The sequence below is a fragment of the Sceloporus occidentalis genome, unplaced genomic scaffold (assembly GCF_023333645.1).
Source record: "Sceloporus occidentalis isolate IW3139 unplaced genomic scaffold, rSceOcc1.0.p SCAF_281, whole genome shotgun sequence".
In the NCBI taxonomy this organism is placed as follows: domain Eukaryota; kingdom Metazoa; phylum Chordata; class Lepidosauria; order Squamata; family Phrynosomatidae; genus Sceloporus; species Sceloporus occidentalis.
The window spans coordinates 246,027-267,566 of record NW_028317261.1 but is presented as its reverse complement, the minus strand read 5'-3'; the positions used below and the strand labels follow the sequence as shown (position 1 = coordinate 267,566).

At 43.0% G+C, this 21,540-nt stretch overlaps 1 protein-coding gene across 1 annotated transcript in view; it reads right to left on the bottom strand.

Annotated features, from left to right (window-relative positions):
- The window catches only part of LOC149275543 (zinc finger protein 557-like), a 60,873-nt gene extending 39,951 nt beyond the window's left edge, over positions 1 to 20,922 (bottom strand). Inside the window, exon 1 of the mRNA XM_089504610.1 lies at positions 20,900 to 20,922. The gene's annotated coding sequence lies outside the window, so the exon portion shown is untranslated. The remainder of the gene's footprint in view (positions 1 to 20,899) is intronic.
- Between the last annotated feature and the right edge of the window lie 618 nt (positions 20,923 to 21,540).

Here is a 21,540-nt window from a genome sequence, read left to right as displayed (position 1 = left end):
AGCCTATGAAGCCTACCTTACAAGGCTGTTGTGGGAGTTAATCATAAGACAGTTACTACACAAGAATGGCCACCTTTTAACAGCTTACAATAAAAATATCCATACAATACAATAAAAACATGTTTCGTGATCTCCCAAACCCTGACCCTAACACTCCCATCCAAAATAAAATGCCATTAAATTATTAGAAAGTTATTAAAACAATTATTAAAAACAGGAGCCAAAGCCCAATGTTTGTGAAGAATAATAATACTAAGACTTGTATTAAAACTATGATCCCCATTTCTGATCCCTTTACAAAACCCATGATCCCCAGAAGGAGCAGAGCTGTGTAATAAGAAAACCCTCTCAGAAAAGAGACACAAAAGACCCACAAAGAGACACACTTCCTTCCTTTTGGCCCAAGGAGCCTGGCCTCCTTCTGACTCTGGAGCCTCAGGAGAGAAAGAGAAGCCTCTGTTCAACTGAGGCCTGAGAGAAGGTTCTGGAACATTATTCTCCACAATCACAAGCAGCACAAAATGGCCACCTCTGTCTCAAAGCATGGCAGATGGCAGTTTAAGGCCTTCAGGATGGTGGGAGGGACTGGGATTCCAGACAATCAGGGTCAGGGATGGTGGGATGGACTGGGATTCCAGCCAATCAGGGTCAGGGATGGTGGGAGGGACTGGGATTCCAGCCAATCAGGGTCAGGGATGGTGGGAGGGACTGGGATTCCAGACAATCAGGGTCAGGGATGGTGGGAGGGACTGGGATTCCAGCCAATCAGGGTCAGGGATGGTGGGAGGGACTGGGATTCCAGCCAATCAGGGTCAGGGATGGTGGGAGGGACTGGGATTCCAGCCAATCAGGGTCAGGGATGGTGGGAGGGACTGGGATTCCAACCAATCAGGGTCAGGGATGGTGGGAGGGACTGGGATTCCAGCCAATCAGGGTCAGGGATGGTGGGAGGGACTGGAATTCCAGCCAATCAGGGTCAGGGATGGTGGGAGGGACTGGGATTCCAGACAATCAGGGTCAGGGATGGTGGGAGGGACTGGGATTCCAACCAATCAGGGTCAGGGATGGTGGGAGGGACTGGGATTCCAACCAATCAGGGTCAGGGATGGTGGGAGGGACGGGGATTCCAACCAATCAGGGTCAGAGATGGTGGGAGGGACTGGGCTTCCAACCAATCAGGGTCAGGGATGGTGGGAGGGACTGGGATTCTAGCCAATCAGGGTCAGGGATGGTGGGAGGGACTGGGTTTCCAACCAATCAGGGTCAGAGATGGTGGGAGGGACTGGGTTTCCAACCAATCAGGTTCAGAGATGGTGGGAGGGACTGGATTCCAGACAATCAGGGTCAGGGATGGTGGGAGGGACTGGGATTCCAGCCAATCAGGGTCAGGGATGGTGGGAGGGACTGGGTTTCCAACCAATCAGGGTCAGAGATGGTGGGAGGGACTGGGTTTCCAACCAATCAGGTTCAGAGATGGTGGGAGGGACTGGATTCCAGACAATCAGGGTCAGGGATGGTGGGAGGGACTGGGATTCCAGCCAATCAGGGTCAGGGATGGTGGGAGGGACTGGGTTTCCAACCAATCAGGGTCAGAGATGGTGGGAGGGACTGGGTTTCCAACCAATCAGGGTCAGAGATGGTGGGAGGGACTGGATTCCAGACAATCAGGGTCAGGGATGGTGGGAGGGACTGGGATTCCAGACAATCAGGGTCAGGGATGGTGGGAGGGACTGGGAGTCCAGCCAATCAGGGTCAGGGATGGTGGGAGGGACTGGGATTCCAGCCAATCAGGGTCAGAGATTGTGGGAGGGACTGGATTCCAGCCAATCAGGGTCAGGGATGGTGGGAGGGACTGGGATTCCAGCCAATCAGGGTCAGGGATGGTGGGAGGGACTGGGATTCCAGCCAATCAGGGTCAGGGATGGTGGGAGGGACTGGGATTCCAGCCAATCAGGGTCAGAGATGGTGGGAGGGACTGGATTCCAGCCAATCAGGGTCAGGGATGGTGGGAGGGACTGGGATTCCAGCCAATCAGGGTCAGGGATGGTGGGAGGGACTGGGATTCCAGCCAATCAGGGTCAGAGATGGTGGGAGGGACTGGGATTCCAGCCAATCAGGGTCAGGGATGGTGGGAGGGACTGGGATTCCAGCCAATCAGGGTCAGGGATGGTGGGAGGGACTGGGTTTCGAACCAATCAGGGTCAGAGATGGTGGGAGGGACTGGATTCCAGACAATCAGGGTCAGGGATGGTGGGAGGGACTGGGATTCCAGCCAATGATGGCCCCTCAGAGTGTCCCTCAGGAGGACTTCTTCTGTTCCTAACTTTGTCCTTCTTTGGAAAATTGATTAAGGGAGAAAAAGATGACAAATGCAATGAACTATAAGGGAAGGTTATTGTTGGGGTATCTTTCCCCTTTTTGTTGATTTGTTTTTAGTGGTTTTAATTCTGTGGAGAGTTTGTTTAATTGGGTTTTAGGAATAACCTTTTGAGGTCTTTACTTATGTTTTTGCATAGTCTTTGGTCAGCATTGGTTTTAATTCTTCTTAGCCACTCCTGCAGTCCCAGGGCTGGGGAAAAGACAGAAGGTGGGTGGGTGGAAGAATGATGATGAAAGCAGAGGAGGAGAAGGATCCACTGTTCCCAGAGCCACCTCCAGCTCTGTCCTCTTTTGCCCTTGCAAGGCTAGCCAACCCTCAGTCCAGAATCTCAGTGTTTCAAGCACTGAGTGAAAGGGAGAAGGGATGGTTGTCTCACCAAGTCCTGTGTAGCAAAAGCAGTGGTGGCATAATCCAGTCCACGTTCATCACGAGGCTTCAGTCATTCCAGTCCATCATGTTCAAAGGGGAAATCTGAGAGTCCTCCAGGTCCGAGCAGAATTCCAGGTAACAGGCATTCAGCCAACATTCAAGGCAAGGGCAAGGTGTCTCCCAAGCACCACGGATGGTTCTCAACCATGCTGGGCCGAGGGAGGTGCTGGGATACTTCTAACCTATCTGGGTCTGGCATGTTCTAGCTGTTGGCTTCCTACTTAGCCATAGAGAATGCCCTTGTCTCTCTTTTTCCTGGGGTCTCTCTGTGGGAGTAGGCCCCAGTCAATCTGGCTCAGGAGGAGGGAAACCTTGCTGCTGGGAACCTGACCCTGGGACTGGCTGCAGGCTTACCTCCGGAGGATCTGGACAGTGGCTGCAGCCCTGGCTTGTCCCTGGGATCTCAGCCTCCACCTCAAACTCAGAGGACAGGCCTGGCTCCTGGCAGCAGGGCATGGCAAGCCCTCACCTGGAGCGCCACCTTCATTTCAAACCCCAAAGGGGGAAAGTTCCCAGAGACCTTCCCTGCAGAGTCTTGTAGGACCAATTGGCTGTGAGGTTTGAGGTGCTTCTGGTGAGATGCAGTTGTAGGGCATTTGGAAGGCACCCATTTGGGGAAGAGGAAGAGAGAGGGAGGTGCGGCGGAGAACAGGAGCCGGAATCAGCTGTTCCTCTGGATAGAACTGGATTGCAGCTCCCAGCAGCGTCTAGAAAACATGGCCAATGGTGAGGGAGAGTGGGAGTTGCAGTCCATCAACATCTGAAAATCTACCTGATTCTATCCCTGTTGGAAAGGTTGGGTTGCTTTTAAGGAGTTTGTGGGGGGTGGCTTGCCCCCAAATTTGTTGGGCAATCAGCTCAGGACTGGCATCTCTGCCAGGATAATGTTCCTGCCACCCTCACGCTTGACCTCGCCTGAGCCAGGGAAGAGCTGCCATACTCAGAGGTATTCCTCGTATATTTGTGCAAATCATTCATCAATCATCCCTCTCTTCCACAGCCTTTTGGGGTCCAGCGGAGCTGCTGGACAAGCAGAAGAGGGTGAGGCTCGCTTTCTCTAGCCAGACCCATAACTTCAGCACCCCTTCCCAGCAGCGCACTAGGTGACACCCCCCTGCACCCTCCTGGCAATGCCCTTGGCCATCTTTCTGGCCTGGGCCAGTCAGGCACTGGGCCGTCTCCTTTCCTGATCTCTCACACCAAGTTATAGTCGGTGCCCTGACTGAGCTGTTCTGGCCAGTGCTGGAGGAAATGCTTGCCTTTGCATGGAATGGGAATCTCTGGCTTCAATAATCTTATTCAAATAAAAGTACCGTCAGTCCTCGGTATATGCTGGGGTTTGGTTCCAGGTCCCACGGTGGATGCCAAAACCCACACATGCTCAAGTTACAGTGGACCCTTGTTATACGCTGGGGTTTGGTTCCAGGATCCCGTGTATTACAAAATCTGTGTATGCTCAAGTGCTGCTCAAGTGCTGTTTATAAGTGTCTCTTATAAAAACATGGAAAATCAAGGTCTGATATTTGAAATTTATACTTTTTAAAAACATTTTCAAACCGTATATGCTTGAATCTGTGTATAAAATAATCCGTGTATAAGAAGGGCCAACTGTACCTTAAATACAAGGGCATACTAAAATAGTGTCCCTTAAATAAAATAAAATAAAAAGAGTTACTTTTTGGAACTGATAAATTTTGAAAATATTTTCAAGGTCTGGATGCTTGAATCCATGGACAAACATCCGTGGATATTAGCTGGGAAACAAAGCAGTCCCAGATTGCAAGCAGACCTCTAGAAATTCCCTCTGGCATCCCAGGGAGCCTCCACAGCTGGTCCAGAAACAGTCTAATTTTATGTTATCTAAGCAGAAAGGCAGACTAGTCCATCTTCTGGGATTAAGCTGGAGCCATGTCTAGCCAGCAAGAAAGGTCTGAAAGAGAAACAGCATGGTGCCATGGACTGAGGGCTGGACTAGGACCGGGAGACCAGGATTCGAATCCTCACTCAGCCTTGGAAATCCATGGGTGAGCTTGCATATATCACACTATCTCAGCCTCAAAGGAAGGCTCTTCTGAATAAATATGGACTTAAAAGAGACCCCTACAACTAAGTATTATACAGTGGTTGGAGTATTGGACTAGTACTCAGAGAAACCAAGGTTTAAATCCCCACTCGGCCATAGAAACTCACTGGCTGCCCTTGGGCAAGTTACACTTTCTCAGTCTCAGAAGAAAGCAATGGTAGCAAGGTTTTTACCAGAGGACCTCAGTGTGTGGGGCGGATTGTATGGGAGAAGGCGATCCCATTAGTAAGGTTATAACCAAGACCTTGTACTGTGCCCTGAAATTAATAGGCAGCCAATTAAGAGATTGTAATATAGGTGTGATATGGTCACCTCTAGATCTTCCAGTGACCACTCTGGCAGCCATATTTTGGATTAGTTGAAGTTTCATGACTTGGTACAAGGGTAGCTTAGGTAGAGCGCATTACAGAAGTCAAGACGTGAGGTTACAAGAGCATGCATGATAGCTTTCAGGTATACAGGTTCCAGGAAGGGGTGCGGTTGGCATATCAACCAAAGCTGATAACAGGCACTCCTGGCCATCGCATCTATCTGAACTCACATCTGGAGCAACGGATTCAGGAGCACCCCCAAACTCCAAACACAGTCCTTTAGGGGAAGTGTGACATCATCCAGGACCGGTTGACAAACCTGGATTAGGATCTCCATCAAGTACCTTGATCTTATCTGGATTCAGTTTTAATCTGTTTCTCCTCATCCAGCACATTACTGCCCCAAGATATTCATTCAGAGGGGAGATGCCTTCCTTAGTTGATGCAGAGGTTTGGGGCATGAAGAGATATAGGCGGGATACATACTGCCATATAGTACGTATAGGATACGTACTAGGGTTAGGAAGGGGCGGTGCTTCCGCCCCCCCTAACCCTAGTACGTATCCTATACGTACAAGATGGCGGCGCCCCTTCCACATGGGCGCCGCCATCTTTACGTATCGGACGCTGAGCGTCCGTACGTGTCGCAGCCTTTATGACGTAGCGAGTGCGCCCCTGGCGCCTCGCTACGTCACAAACGCAACTGAAAAAGAAGCTCCATTTTGGAGCTTCTTTTTCGGTCCGCGCGGGAGCCACGCCGTCTGAAGGCTCCGGCTCCCCCACGGATCTACCGGCGGCGGCGGCAGACCGCCGCAAAGCGGCGGTTTGTACCCCGCCATAGTTGGGTGTCATCCGCGTACTGTTATCACTCCACTCCATGTCTCCAGATGATCTCTCCCAGCAGTTTGATGTAGATGTTAAACAGCATTAGTGACAGGATGATGCCCTGAGGAATGCCAAATTTAAACTCCCTTTTAAAGGAACAACTGTCTCCAAGCATCTCTGTCTGGAATCTGCTTGAGAGATAGGACCGGACCCACTGCAATGCATTGCCCTTGATCCCCAATTCCCTCAGGCTTTCCAGAACGATACCATGGTCGATGGTATTGAAAGCCACTGAGAGATCCAAAAGCTTCAACAGGGTCACACTTCATCTGTCGGTGTTCAAGCAAAGATCATCTACTAAGGCGACTATAGCATTCTCGACTCCGTATCCCATCTTGAAGCCAGTTTGAAATGGGTCTAGATAATCTGATTCTTCCAAGAATGCTTGGAGTTGAAGAGCAAGTTCCTTCTCAATCACCTTGCTTAGAAATGGAAGATGGATCTGCAATTGTTCATGTCCAAGGGATCTAGGGAGGGCTTTTTCAGAAGACGCTGAACCACCGCTTCTTTTAAGCAAGATGGAAAATAGCCCTCCCTAAGAAATGCATCTATGATAAAGCTCAGGTGAGTCCTAAGTGCATCTCCTCCTTGGAGGACTAGCCATGAAGGGCAAGGGTTGAGAGGGCAAGTTGTCTTCTTCACACTTCCAAGGAGCTTGTCCACGTCCTCAGTACTCAGAGATTCAAATTAATCCAGTATGATCTTATTCACTGAGTTACTGGACACCTCACCTATAGCCTCTATAATAATGTCGGCCTCTGGAAGAAGGGAAGGAGTACACCCTTCCTTCCTTCCTTCCTTCCTTCCTTCCTTCCTTCCTTCCTTCCGGAATGGAGCCCAAGCTGCAGAACTGGACTTAGGAGCGAAAGGCTGGGAAGACTCTGCTTTGTACATATAGCTCTTTCTCTCTCAGTATATATATGTGTGTGTGTATGTGTGTATGTGTTTACCTCTGCTGTTCTTATGGCTGTGAATGGAGGTGAGGACTGGGGAGAGAAGAAAGTGTCAATTTTGTGCAAATGCAGAACTTCTGTGCATCAAAGAGTCCAGTGTGTTGAAATAGCAAAGAACTTTATTGAGAACACATAAAAGGAATTCAGTGGTTAAGCCAGAACTGCCCACTCCAAGCCCAACTATACATTAAAACCCCAAAACCTGACTTCCGGTGAGAGGGAGCTGCGAGGAGGAAGCAAGTTGGGAAGGCTCCCGACTGCAACCTCCGCTGCAACGGTGCTTGTGGGAACGGGGACGCCAACTGCCCGTCCTTGCCTTTCCCCGTTAAGGGAAGGTATTCCTACAGCTTGTTGGGGGCTCTGGAAGACAGAGGGGGAGTGTTTCTCTACCCTCTCTTATCAGAGCCGAAGAGCTGGTGACTCCCGCTGCTGCAGTCGTCTAGTTTTGGCGACGTTTGCAACCCCCTCCCCGTTTTACTTGAGCCTTATGGAGAGAGAGCTTGGGAAGAGAACTTACACATAATTGTGGGGCTTTTTGAACCTTATCCCATGAAGAGAGAAGAGTTCTCTTTTTTGTGTGTGTGGCGCTCATTTCGTGGCTTTAACGGGAGTTTGTCTGGGGAGTAAGAAGAACGGAGTCAGGAGCACCAGGTGTGTTGGAGAGAAACGGAGTGGAGGTGGAGAGTGCGGGGGACGACAAGACAAGAGAGGTCTGCTGTGTGTTTGAGTGAGGGAAACCGAGTTGCCGAGAGGATGACCGGTTGGACCCTTTGAAAGGAACAGCACGGAGAGAAAGCAAGAGAGGAAAGGAGAAGAGACAAAGAGGAAAAAAAGCTGAAGGAAAGGCTGTTGATCTTTGTGTTTTTGTGCTTCTTGTGCTTCTGGGGGAGAAAGTGAAACCTCTGGTATTAAGAGACTGTATTCAATTTGTGAAATTCCTCAAGACAAAGCCCAGTAAGCATCCAATTAGCTTACAAAATACAGGAGAAAGAGAACTGCTAGTAAGTAAAATTATGACTGCCAGCTGTGTTTATTCCAGATAAGAAGGATACTGGAACTAAGGGAGCTACTCCTGGAGCCAATTAGGAAAGCAATAAAGGAGGTTTATTAGTGCACTCCTAGTAAATGGCTATTTAACTGTTAGCTTTCTCCAGTAGATCCTTGCCTCTACTGTTCTTTTTTCCTGTGCTTTTGTTATTGATATTGCTTGTCAGTAGTAGCCTGACTGTTGATAAAGCCTGGAATTCCTTTTTGATTGAAGACAAACTCTTGGTCATCCTTTTTCGACTGAAGATAGAAGATTGGTCATTTGGATACTTTAAAAGCCTTGCAAGCAGGAACCTACCCAGGCAAGCAGAGTGAGAGGGTTTTTATTACTCTGTGCTACCGGACATTAATACTAAGTGGATAGTGGGCATTTTAAGAACTCTTTGTTTGATATTAATAGCCTATTTGTTGATAAATCTTGGAATCTCTATTTGGTTGCATATAAAGCTTTGGATACCAGGACATTCTAAAAACATTTGCAAGAGTGAACTATCCAGGTAATTGTAAGTGTAAGTTTTTTTTTTTTCCTCTTGTTTAATGGTCATTAACATTAAACAGATAGTGGACAATTTTGAGAACTCTTTGTTTGATAATAACAACTTAATTGCTGACAAAACTTGGAACTTCTATATCGGCTGGAGAATAAGAAATGGGCATTTGCTTTATTTGTTTTGAACTCTTATCTCTGTTCGCTTAGCTGACTACGTACTGGAAACAATTTATTACTGCAACCTGGGGACCTTGGCATTGGAAACAATTTATTACTGCAACCTGAGGACCTTGGCATTGGAAACAATTTATTACTGCAACCTGAGGACCTTGGCATTCTATCTTCTCTTTCTTTTTCTCTTAAAGGAGCTTCCCAGGGGAGATTGATGGAAACAAGAGAACTTGCACGTAAGAAGGGAAGTACATGAACAAGTGAATTATATTGTGTGCTATTGAACAATGACTGATAAATAATTATGATTTACATGTTAAGTTTATGAACTGTGGTACCTTCAATATCTTTACTGTATTATTGAAATTAACAAAGGAAGGAAAATTGAACATAGGGTTGATACATTGCCAATCAAGGTAATATATTTCAGTAACAAAGGTTTTACATAGGAGACTATATATAATCTTGTTTCTTTAGCTGGACTGAAAATGGGAAACGTGGTTTGAAACTTATAATCATTTTTTCCTTCTTGTGGGTACTACATAGGAGACTATATATAATCTTGTTTCTTTAGCTGGACTGAAAATGGGAAACGTGGTTTGAAACATATAATCATTTCTTCTTTCTTGTGGGTACTATAGAAATATTATTACCTTTATTATTTTTTACATAGAAAGAGGAAACTTTGGCAATGGCAAATGCAAAGAAAAACCTGATACAATCTCAGGCACCCAGCCAGAGAAGAGGTTCATCAGAGGAAGGGATTAGGACTATTGATCCTAACCTTTTGGTATTAGAGGAGCTAAGGAAGATAAGGGCTGAAATGAAGGAGCTCCGGACAGAATTGAAGGAGGATATTAAAGAATCAAACAGAGAACTAAGGGATGAAATTAAAGAGACAAGGACAGAAATCAGAAAAGACTTTAAGAAAGAACTGGACAATGTCGTTAAGAGAATGGACAAAATGAATTTGGAGATGAACAAAACACAAAACGACGTGGAAAAAATCAAGGAAAGGACTTTAATTTTGGAAGGATCAATGATTGAAATACGCCAAAAACAAGATCATCAACAACGAAAGGAACTATATCAAGATCTAAAATATAGAGATAAATGTGTTAAAGTGAGAGGTATTTCAGAAAGTCCAAATGAAGACCTTTATGACATATTATTACCACCTTTGGCAGACTTTCTGGGCTACTCCTTTGAAAAGATGGAATCTGAATGTGATAAAATCTTTAGGATTAACTCTGTTCAAGCTAGAGAGAAGAACTACCCAAGGGATATAATTTTTTGTTGTACGAGAACGAGAGTTAGAGACTTGATCATTCAAAAGAGTTATGACTCTGTACTCCTGATTGATGGTAAAGAAGCAAAAATCTATAAAGACATCCCACCCTCTATCATGCTGGCAAGACAGAAATACAGAGGACTGATTAACTTGTTAAAATATCTAAATGTAGAATACAGATGGGACAGAGTGGAAGGTGTATCTTTTATTTACAGACAGAAGAGAATCAAAATAGACACATTAGAGAAAGCTAAGGAGATGGAAGTAAAACTAAGAAAAGAAAATAAGGGAAAACAAAATGGATTTCCTAAAGAGGCCATTGCAAAGCATAATCGAGTTAAGAATGACAGTATGAATGAGCAGAAAGATGAGGAAGGAAAACATACAGAAGAAGAATTAAACTTAAATGAACCCAACCCGGGAACGATTTGAGAAAATCGATTTTATTCTTACCCTTTTTGTACTCTGTTTCTTTAAGGATAGTGTTGATTTAATAAAGTTTTAACAAGGGGAGGAAGGGGTGGATCACTGTATAAGTATATATATATATGTATTAAAAGTTACATATATATATATATATATATATACATAGAATAATACTTTCCTGTGGAGAACCAGATACAAAATGGTTAAAGTTATTTCACTGAATGTCAAAGGAATTAACTCTAAATATAAAAGGAATATAGTCTTCCACTATTTGGAGAAGCTAAAAGGAGATGTAATTTGTATCCAGGAAACTAAAATCAAATCCAAAGAAGAGAGATTATTACGAAATCCAAAATTGGGAATTTGTTATAGCTCCTCCATTGATAAGAAGAAAAGGGGAGTGGCGATCTACATAGATAAGAAATGGCCATCGAGAGAAATATTTAGGGACAATAACGGTTCCTATGTAGCGGTAGAGGTGAAGATCTCAAATCTTACCCTTTTGGCATTAGGAATATATGCACCTAATGAAAACAGAGAGGAATTCTTTAAGGACCTACATAAAGTATTATCGGAATATCACTATAATAACTTGTTGTTGATGGGTGACTTTAATGCTGTTATCGCCCCAGAATTAGATAGAAAATGTGAAGGACTAAGGAAGATAAAAAAGAACCAGGGTAAACTGCCGAAGTCCTTCTTTCAGTTATACAATGACCATGACATTCAAGATGTATGGCGATATAAATATGACAATTCTAGTAGCTACACTTTTTTTTCTGAAGTGCATGATTCCTTTTCAAGAATTGATATGTTTATGGCATCTAAGGAACTACTACCGCTTATAAGATCAATGGATACGTGTGTAACGACCTTTTCAGATCACAACTTGATATATATGGAGCTTAATGAACCCAAAAAAGACTTTCAATGGAGACTGCCACAAGAATTGCTGAATGACGAGGAAGTGTGTGACAAGGTAAAAGAAGCGTTAATATATTACTTTAAGGAAAATGAGATAGAAGGTGTGAAAAAGAAAAGTATTTGGGATGCCAGCAAAGCCGTGATCAGAGGCAACCTGATCAAACTAAACTCAATTAAGCGAAAAGAACTATCATATAAAAGGATCAAGCTGCAAGAAGAATTGGAACGGAGTGAAAGAGAATGGAAAGAGAAAGGCGATAAGGATTTAAGAATCAAAGTGCAAATTCTAAAACAAGAACTAAAGATTTTAGATGTGGAAGAAATAAAGAAAAAAATGATATTGATAAGACAAAAAACGTTTGAGCAGGGAAACAAGGCTGGGAAACTACTGGCTACCCAACTAAGGAAACAGAGGGAAAGAAAGATGATTACAAGTATTTTTTCTAATGGCATTAAATATACTGAACAAAAAGCTATCAAAGAACTATTTAAATTTTTTTACCAGAACTTATACAATGACACCAAAGAAAGCCCTGATGTGGAAGAAAGACTACAAAATTTCCTGTCTAACCAAACCTCGTTGTTCCTATCCGATGAGGAAAATATGAAAATAAATCACGAAGTAACTAAAGAAGAAGTAATAAAAGCGATCAGGAAATTGAAAGTCAATAAAGCACCGGGGCCAGATGGCTTTTCAGCCATATACTATAAGAAAATGGAGGAGGTATTGGTGGGGCCTTTGAAAGACACTATCAATGATATATTAACCAATGGAATACCCGAGACGTGGAAGGAAGCCCTGATTGTTTTAATTCCTAAAAAAATGAATAACAGAGAAGATATGAATAACTACAGACCTATCTCTTTGACCAACACTGACTACAAGATCTACTCGAGTATACTGGCTGACAGAATGAGGGAAGTTTTAGCTAACCATATACACGAGGACCAATGCGGGTTTTTACCCAAACGCCAAGGAAAAGATAATTTGAGAGTTGTACTGAATATAATCGAACATTGTGAGACTAACCCTGATAAAAAAATAGCTATGTTACTGGTTGATCAAGAGAAAGCCTTCGACAAGATTAAATGGAGTTTCCTCAAAGAACTCTTGAAACAAATGAATTTGGGTAATAATTTGTTAACATGGATAAATGCGATATACAAAGAACAAAGGGCGCGATTGTTAATCAATGACGAAAGAACAGAATTTTTTGAGATAAAACGTGGGACAAGACAAGGATGCCCTCTGTCGCCTCTCCTATTTGTTGCTGCATTTGAGGTGTTAATGAATAATATCAGGTCTAATGTTGATATTAAAGGAATTTCCATCAGAAACCATGTCTTTAAAGCAAGGGCATTTGCAGATGATCTTATTTGTTTTGTAGAAGACCCATTATATAACATCTCAGCTTTGAACACCACTATGCAAATATTCTCAGAATTCTCAGGATTAAGAGTAAATCAAGATAAGTCTGAACTGTTAACTAAAAATATGGATATAAGAGAGCAATTGGAATTAAGTTCTATTTCTGGATATAAAGTGGTTAAGAAAGCAAAATATCTAGGAATCTTTCTAACGTCAAGGAACATAGATTTGTTTCAGAATAACTATACCTCCCTATGGAAAGAAACTAAGAAAGATCTGTCTAATTGGTCAAAGCTAAATCTCTCCTTTTGTGGGAGAATTGCGGTATTAAAGATGAATATCCTTCCTAGGTTTTTATATTTGTTTCAGAACTTGCCGGTAATAGCAGAACAAAAACATTTTCTTATTTGGCAGAAAGAGTTATCTAAGTTTCTTTGGGAAGGGAAAAGGGCTAGAATAAGGTGGAAGTTGTTAACTGATGATGTTTGTAAAGGAGGATGTGCGTTACCCAATTTTGAACTGTATTATTATGCTGCTTGTTTGTGTTGGATCGAAAACTGGGTAAGAGTAGATAACGATAGACTGATGACCTTAGAATGTGGAGACTTAAGATTTGGAACTCACGCATACTTATGGTATGATAAAATCAAGGAACACCAGGGTTTCAAACATCATTATTTGAGAAACGCCCTTCTATTTGTGTGGAATAAGATCAAAGCCCTCTTTTACATTAACCTACCACAATGGGTATCTCCACAAGAAGCCTTTTTTAGAAGAACTAAGGACTATAAGAATTCGTGGTTGACATATAAGGATCTGATTTTATGGAGGTCAGATGATGTTATTTCCCTAAAACAAAAAGAAGATATGGCTGTTGGTGGTCGGGATGTTGATTGGTATCTATATTTTCAAATCGCTAATAGATTTAGAGACGATTTGAAATCCAAAGGTTTCAGTAAAGAGAATAATGATTTAGATAAAGTGTTATTGGACAAAGGGAAAAAACATTTATCACAATATTATAGAATTTTGAAGGGAAGGAACTTGGAAAATGAAACCATTAAACACAACATGATTAAATGGGCACAAGATCTCCAGGAGTCTATTATATTGGATCACTGGGAAAGGTCTTGGAGAGATACAAAAAAGTTTACAATTTGTCAAAACTACAAAGAGAACTACATCAAGTTATTTTATAGATGGTATATGACACCCCAAAAAATCAATAAACTGTATAAGACTGCTAGCAGTTTATGTTGGAAATGTGGGAAAGAAGAGGGCTCTTTTTTCCACCTTTGGTGGAAATGTGACATGGCAAAGAAGTTCTGGTTGAATATACATAGTTTAATGTTAAAAATTCTAAGAATAAATATCCCATTGGATCCCCGTATCTTTTTGTTAAATATGGTGTGTATAATAGATAACCCAATGGTGAAGAAGATGTACTCTATTATCTTGTATATGGTAACATTGGCGCGAATTATGTATGCCCAAGTTTGGAAACAGAAAGAGATACCTCAAACAGATGAATGGATGGTTAAACTGAGAGAGGCTAAGGAAATGGATATATTAACAGAAATCACCAAGGGGAATGATATAAAGAAGGTGAATAAAAACTGGGAGTGTGTGGATCTATATCTTAGTTGACATTTGATAACTATAGCTTTGATATTGTTTTTCCTATAATGATTGAGTAGATGTACATACTGAAAAATACTGATTATACTGGAATAAGATAAATGTTAAGGTAATATAATAAGAGATTATTCCCTGTATTTTTCTTTTTAGATGAAAAGGATAATCCTTGGTATAATGAACTAGATGTAATAAGGATGTTAGGTACGAAGAAAAGATAGGATATCCTAGTTCGATGGGATCTGTACAGGCTAAAGAAGCCAAGCTCCATAAGATGTGATGGAAGTATTAAAGAGTGATTATATCTTAGGTTTAAATATTCAGTGTGATGTTTGTCCTCTTTGGTATTGTTGTACGTATGTATTATGTTTATATGTATGTAATTTGTATGTTTGTGAAAATAAAATAAAAAAAAATAAAATAAAATAAAACCCCAAAACCTAAAACACCACCCTCTTCCCAATCTAGCCCCCATCTCCAATTCCTACAGTCTATGCCCCACAGGTAACAAGACCCCCTTTGCCACCCCCAGAAACTAACCCCCTTTCTTTCAATATCATTCCCATAACTATTCGAGCCAGCTGCAACAAATCCCACCCCTCTATTTTGCTAACCTATACCACAATCTCCAGTCAAATTTATATACTATGATCTATACTAACAGCAATGAAAACCTAAACTTAACAAAATATAACTTTAAAACATAAACTGACTTATCCACAGACAAACCACAGACATATGGATAGACAACCCTTACAAACAAAAGCATAAGGGCCTTTTCGCTGCTGGATTGAAAATATATTTTCTATATTAATTCTTGAAAAAATAATGTTAGTTCACTTCTGGGATTTGTGTGGCTTCTCTCCTGTGTGGCCTCTCTGATGTCTCACTAGGTTTGACTTCTGAGCAAAACACTGTTCACAATGCTGGCATTTGTAGGGCTTTGCTCCTGTGTGGATTCTCTGGTGTCTCACTAGGTGTGACTTCAAAGAAAAACATTTCTCACAATGCTGGCATTTGAATGGCTTTGCTCCTGTGTGGACTCTCTGATGTGTCACTAGGTATGACTTCAAAGAAAAACATTTCCCACAATGCTGGCATTTGTATGGCTTCTCTCCTGTGTGGATTCTCTGATGTTTCACTAGGCTTGACTTTAGAGGAAAACATTTCCCACAATGCTGGCATTTGTATGGCTTCTCTCCTGTGTGGATTCTCTGATGTGTCACTAGGCTTGACTTTAGAGGAAAACATTTCCCACAATGCTGGCATTTGTATGGCTTTGCTCCTGTGTGGATTCTCTGGTGTCTCATTAGGTGTGATTTCAGAGAAAAACATTTCTCACAATGCTGGCATTTGTATGGCTTTGCTCCTGTGTGGACTCTCTGATGTGTCACTAGGTTTGACTTGAAAGAAAAACATTTCCCACAATGCTGGCATTTGTATGGCTTCTCTCCAGTGTGGACTCTCTGATGTGTCACTAGGCTTGACTTTAGAGGAAAACATTTCCCACAATGCTGGCATTTGTATGGCTTTGCTCCTGTGTGGAGTCTCTGATGTTTCACTAGGATTGACTTCCAAGAAAAACATTTCCCACATTGCTGGCATTTGTATGGCTTCTCTCCTGTGTGGACTCTCTGATGTTTCACTAGGATTGACTTCCAAGAAAAACATTTCCCACAATGCTGGCACTTGTGTGGCTTCTCTCCTGTGTGGACTCTCTGATGCTTGACAAGGACTGACTTGTAGGCAAATCTTTTTCCACAATGCTGACATTTATGTGACTTCTTTCCTGTGTGGACTCTCTCATGACTGACAAGTTCTTCTGTAAACAAGGACAATGACAGACAAGACTGAATCTCAGTGTTTAGAGAGGAAGGTGTTACCCCAAGATTTAGCCCTACGTTCACACCTCCCTATTTCAGGTTAAATTAATAAAGTTGGTGTGAGTGACCCAAGCATGACACTGTTCTGGATGCCCCCAAATCCATATAATGATTGTATCCTTACTCATAGGAGCTAGCAAAGAAGAGATTGTAGGGGAACTTTCATGAGGAAATCAGTGGAAGCAGATAATCAGGCAGTTGAAAAATATTCCAATAAATATGTGTAAAAATACTTTGATTGAAAAGTGGCATCATATTCTGTGAGACGGCCAGAGAGTGTTGAGTCAGAGCACATGGCATGATGCCAGCTAACTGCAGAGGATGCTTCATGCTGTGTGGCACCAGGAGATGACTCACAACCAATACAGTATACAGCTAAAAAAGCCAATGTCATTCTAGGTTGCATCAATACAAGTAAAGTTTCTAAATCAAGGGATGTAATAGTGCTACTCTATTCTGCTTTAGTCAGAATAATCCTGTGTCCAGTTCAGGGCCCCACAATTTAAAAAGGATGTTGTCAAGTTGGAACATGCCCAGAGGAAGGCAGCCAACGTGGTGAAGGATCTTGAAACCATCAAGCCCTTTGAGGAGCGACAGTAAGAGCTCTTTGACAGTGCAACCCCCTTAGTTTCGTGGAGTCCTCTTCCTTGGAAGTCTTTAAACAAAGGCTGGATGGTGTTTGGAAATGATTCTATAATTTTAGTGGAATCATAGCACCATGATCATTTAGCACAAAATGGACCTCAATCTTCATAGAAAGGACAATGGATTCAGTTTCCTTACCCACAGAAGCCACATTCTCATAATTCTCCATCATTACACAATTGTACATAAGTCTCTGCTTCTTCGTCAACAGATTCCATTCCTCCTCAGTGAAATATACTGCCACATCCGCAAAGGTCACCTGCAACAGAAAGCAGCCTTCATCCAGAGAGTGACTAAGGAAAAGGGGAGGAAATCACATGGTGCATTCCAAATATTATTTCATCACTTCAGAATTCAGTCCAGGAAATAAACTTTAAATTATGTTAGCAAGCAAAAATCTGCTGCCTTTCAAATCCAGTTTGTCTCGAATCCTTTCAATATAATATACTTAGGGAGCTGGACATGTTTAGCCTGGAGAAGACAAGGTTAAGAGGTGATATGATAGCCCTGTTTAAATATATGAAGGGATGTCATATTGAGGAGGGAGCAAGCTTGTTTTCTGCTGCTCCAGAAAACAGGATCCGGAACAATGGATGCAAGCTCCAGGAATAGAGATTCCACCTGAACATTAGGAGGAACATCCTGACAGTAAGTGCTGTTTGACAGTGGAACACACTCCTTCCTCAGAATGCAGTGGCGTCTCCTTCCTTGGAGGTCTTTAAGATGAGGCTGGATGGCCATCTGATGTGTATGCTTTGATTGAGAGTTCCTGCATGGCAGGGGGTTGGACTGGATGGCCCTTGTGGTATCTTCCAACTCTATGATTCTATGATTCTAATATCATAAACAATATAATTTAGGCCATTGCTGGGATATTGAAGATGTATTAGGATACTCACTATCCCAACACATACAGAACATTTAGCCACCAAAGAATTATAGTGCATTTAGACATTTCTTGCCACATTTCAGAGGCAAACGTCATTTTTAATAACAGTTTTGGGGAGCACACTGGGATTGAGGGCCACTGGGGCTACCCCATATTTAGATCCAGAGATGTTCCCCCATATCCTCCAACATTGCACAGATGGGAAAAGCAAGACACATGTGGACAAGCAATTCAGAAGGCGGTGAAGATGGCCAAAGTTGTTTATGAGGAAGATCACACAAATAGGGAAGGGCACAGCAGTTTGCTTTTGCTTCAGCCTCCTGGGAAGGGCAATATCCTGCCTCCTTCTTTCCTGTCTTCTCCCCACTTTTGAGTTGATGGCGTGCAAACTGAATGGCACTCAGGAACTGAAGTGAGCTGAGAAGGGGGAAAATGGGAGGATGAGAGAGCAACCGGGACATTTTTAAAAGCCCCTGAAAAAGTGGGGTGACAGAGGGTTAACCAGGACTGTCTCTGCCATATTGGGAGAATATGTTCTCCGCTTGCTTTCATGAACTGGCCCAGCAGTGACACAGATGAAAATTAATAGTCAAGAACTTCAGCTCACCAAAGAATTCTTGTACCTCCGCAGCCTCTTTCTGTTGGAGCCCAACTCCCTCCGCTTGGCCCCTGTGTTGGTCATCAGGTGAACAGAGGTCCTGGTGGCCCTGCACTAGGTCACTTCCAGAAAGAGAGGCCCCAAAAGCCGTGTAGAAGGAGGCCGAGATGAAGTTCCTGAAAAAAGGGACCAGGGTTAGGATTGATTTGGCAAGAAACACTGCAGCACTCAAAGTCACTGAGATCAGCATCCTGATAGTGACATACGCAGGTGACATGTGCCTCCTTTGGGCCGATGCAGAGGTGGGCATCCCCTTCCTCTCTCTGCACCAAACAAAGCCCCCTGGACTTAGCATAGATTCACTGCAGCTCCTCTACACAACAGATACTCCATGCCCTATTAGAGTGGTGGGGGATTAGGGGATGGGGAGTTGGAGAGAGCCCTGGTTATGTCCCTGTAGCTAGATGTGAAATGAGTGCATCAGAAATAAATACATAAATAAATAAATAATCTGCTGAAACCTCCAGATGTCCTTAGTGCTTTTCCACAGCATCATCTCCTTTCCCAAGAACGCTGCATCCACACTGCAGAAATAAGACACTTTGAGAAAGCTTTAACTGCTCAGTGCTATGGAATCCTGGGATTTTACCTTTCGACACTTAGCCTTCTCAGTCAGAGAGCTCTTATGCCACAACGAACTACAAATCCCAGGATTCCATAGGATGGAACCAGAAGAGTTAACACACTTTAAAACTGGATTATTTCTGCAGTGCAGACAGAGCCTGAGTCAGTTGTAAAAGGGTAGAAGCACCCAAGTCTTGTTTTTACCCTCCAAAAAAATGGTTTTCCTTTGAAAAAATAAGTAGTTTGTTTTAGTCTGTAATCCTTATTTTTGTTGTTCTTGTTTGTTTCTATTTTTATTTGGTCATTTGAGATGGCTTCCTTCTTCCCTGAAAATCTCTTAATAAGAAACTGGGGAGACTTTTAAAACCTCCCAAAGGAGCCACTTTTGGCCTTTTTTAGGGGGAGAAGCCTCCTCTTAGAAGCCAAAGCCCAATGTTTGTTAAGAATAAGAATAAGGCTTGTATTAAAACTATGCTTCCCATTTCTGATCCCTTTCAAAACCCATGTTCCCCAGAAGGAGCAGAGCTGCGTAAGAAAACCCTCTCAGAAAAGAGACACAAAAGACACACAAAGAGACACACTTCCTTCCTTTTGGCCCAAGGAGCCTGGCCTCCTTCTGACTCTAGAGCCTCAGGAGAGAAAGAGGAGCCTCTGTTCAACTGAGGCCTCAGAGAAGGTTCTGGAACATTATTCCCCACAGTCACAAGCAGACAATAAAATGGATGCCGGAACACAAAATGGCTGCCGGAACACAAAATGGCTGCCAGAACACAAATTGGCTGCCTCTGCCTGAGCGCTTGGCAGTTGACATTTGAGGCCTTCAGGGGCGAGAGAGAGACTGAGGGAAGAGTGGAAGGAGGTCCTGGAGGGAGGGGGCCTTGGGAAATATAGGGCCTTCCTGAGATATTCGGTGTTCACTTCTTAACAAAGGGGTTTCTGGCCTCATAAAGGATTTGGGGCAAACTGGATCTGAAAGGCAGTAGTAGCCTTTTCTCTTGCCAATGGGATTTACAGAGTATTTCCTGAACTGGATCTCCCAGCATCCACATGGCCAGAGAGAGGAGGGGTCCTGCCCTGCAGTAAGGCCCCTCCAGTCCCTCTGAAACAAAGACTTCAACTCCCATGCCTTCTTTCTTTCTTTCTTTCTTTCTTTCTTAGCTGCCTTGTGTTAGTGGTGTTACTGCTCTTTTTGTCATTGTGTGCCTCCAAGTTGTTTCTGACTTATGGCGACCCTAAGAGAAGCCCTTTGCAGGCTTTTCTTGGCAAGATTTGTCCTGAAGTGGTTTTGCAAGTGCCTCCCTCTGAGGCTGAGAGAGTGTGAGTTCTTGCCTAAGGTCACTCAGTGGGTTTCTGTGGCCTTGGCAGGTTTCTTCAGAGAGGGGTTGCCATTGCTATACTCTGAGGCTGAGAGAGTGTGACTTGGCAAGGTTCACATAAGTCCAAAACACACTGCAGCAATAATCCAATCTGAGACTGCTTTAACTGCCTTGGCTCAGTGCTAGGGAATTCTGGGAAATGTAGTTTTGTGAGACATTGAGCCTTCACTGTCCCAGGATTCTCTAGCACTGGACCAGGGCAGTTAAAAGTCTCTCACACTGGACTATTGCTGCCATGTGTTTTGGACCTTTCTTGGCCGCAAACTGTCCATAGCCTGCAGTGCATCTCCTAATTCCGTTGGCAGTCCCTCCCTCCCAACACTTTCTCATTTCCCCCCAAAACCAGCACAAAGCTGGCAGATGGAAAGAGGTTTTAAAGCAGCATTTCAATCTGCCATATTTGTTTTTAAAAGACTAAATATCCCAAATGCTATTATCAGTTTTGTAGCTATTATTACAGAAAGACGTAGAGTGCAAACTCCTCAAGTACCTTTATTTTCTGGAGTGAGATGGCTTTTCCAACTGACTCTCTGTGATGATCTCCGGTGGTCCAAGCAGCCAAACCGCGGCCCTGTAATAATAATAATAATAATAATAATAATAATAATAATAATAATAGTTTTATACCCCTCTCTTCAGCCAAAAGGCTATCAGAGTGGCTTACAAACTGTTAATTAGACATTTAGACATTATGGCTCTTAGCCCAGCAGACCCTTAACTTCCTTAAATCTTGCTGCCATCATCCAGTGAATTATAAAAGGACTTCCCTTAACCTACACTGGGACCAGTTAAGGAACCTTATTTCTCCTTCTTTACTGATCTTCCCAAGCATCAACTGAGCCGAAAGACGTGTAAAAGGAGCGTCGAGTAGAAGATACTCCAAGGAGATATTTACTATAAATAACAAAATATAAATAAAATGTAAGTCATACAAGATATTAAGAATCTTGCAAGTTACAATATTTGTAAGTATATAATATACAATTCACACAAGCTATTAAAATAATAAATAGACCTAAGTGTCCAATTCTGAGACTAACTTCCAAGATCCGCTCTTTAACTCTCTCTCTCTCGATCTCCAACCGACACAATTCCCCCAACTGTCTCTTGGTCTCTCAGGCCTTATATCTC